We start from the raw sequence: 1254 nt of genomic DNA on the forward strand, positions 1-1254 counted from the left end.
TTCTCAGAGTCAATGCAGGGGGGCCTCCAAATTATTGCAAAACCTTGTCTTGACATGAATCCATAACACTTTATCAGCAAATATAAATCCCTACTGATGATAGGCTTACTGGCCTATAGGTAAGGTAGTATCTTAGATATCGTTTACCAAATACAGTTTCTTGGTGCCAAAATTAAGATTTGTATATAAAAATGCACGGATATTTAGAGTGAACTTCATATGGGGTTATGGTCAGCTGTCTAAGACAGTGAACTTTATCTGTGTGAGGTCTGGAACCTGCAACTCTCTAGTTCCCAAGTCAAGTCCTTACTGACTGAACCACAGCACTGTGGAGAGTCTTCCTCCATATACTACACCATGACGTTTTTTAACTTTACTCAACATTTTATAGTACAGTATGTTGAAAAAAAAGTGATAATAAAGTCATGAAAAGTCATAGAATAGTATATTGAAGAAAGTCGAAATAAAGTCATAGAAGCCTATAATATGTCATAAAATGTTGAAATAGTCATAATTTAGTATGTAAAAAGAACTGCAAAGAAATTCATAGTATAATATTTCAAAAGAATGTCAAAAACGTCCTAGTATAGAATGTTGAAAAAAAAAATAGTCACAAATGTCATAGTATGTCGAAAGAAAAGTCATAGCATAGCATGTTGAAAAAGTCGAATAAAAGTCTTAGTTTAGTATGTTTAAAAAGTCGTAAAAATGTCATAGTGGAAAATGTTCAGAAAAAAGTCATAGTATTGTATGTTGGAAAAAAGTCATAGTATTGTATTTTGAAAAAAAAGTTGAAAAAAGTCATAGTATTGTATTTCGAAAAAAAGTTGAAAAAAGTCATACGATTGTATTTCGAAAAAAAGTTTAGTATAATATATTATGTTGAAAAAATTATTAATATTGTAGTATGTTGAAAATATGTTGAACAAAAGTCATAGTACAGTATGTCAAAAAAGTTGAAAGAAAGTCAAACTATAGTATGTTAAAAAAAAATCAATAAAAGTCATAGTATAGTATGTCAAAAAACATCAAAAAAGTCATAGTATAGTTAGTATGTCAAAAAAGTTGCAAAAATGTCATAGTAAATAGTGTGCCAAAAAATGACGAAAAAGTCACGGTATAGTATGTGTAGAAATTTTTAGATAAAAGCACATACAAAAAGACCGACTTGATTGATTAAAAGCCAAGAACAACAAGATCTAAAAACATTACTCTCACACAGCTGAGGGTGAAAAACTGTGTGGCTTCCCGGAT

The sequence above is a fragment of the Etheostoma spectabile genome, chromosome 22 (assembly GCF_008692095.1).
Source record: "Etheostoma spectabile isolate EspeVRDwgs_2016 chromosome 22, UIUC_Espe_1.0, whole genome shotgun sequence".
Taxonomy (NCBI): domain Eukaryota; kingdom Metazoa; phylum Chordata; class Actinopteri; order Perciformes; family Percidae; genus Etheostoma; species Etheostoma spectabile.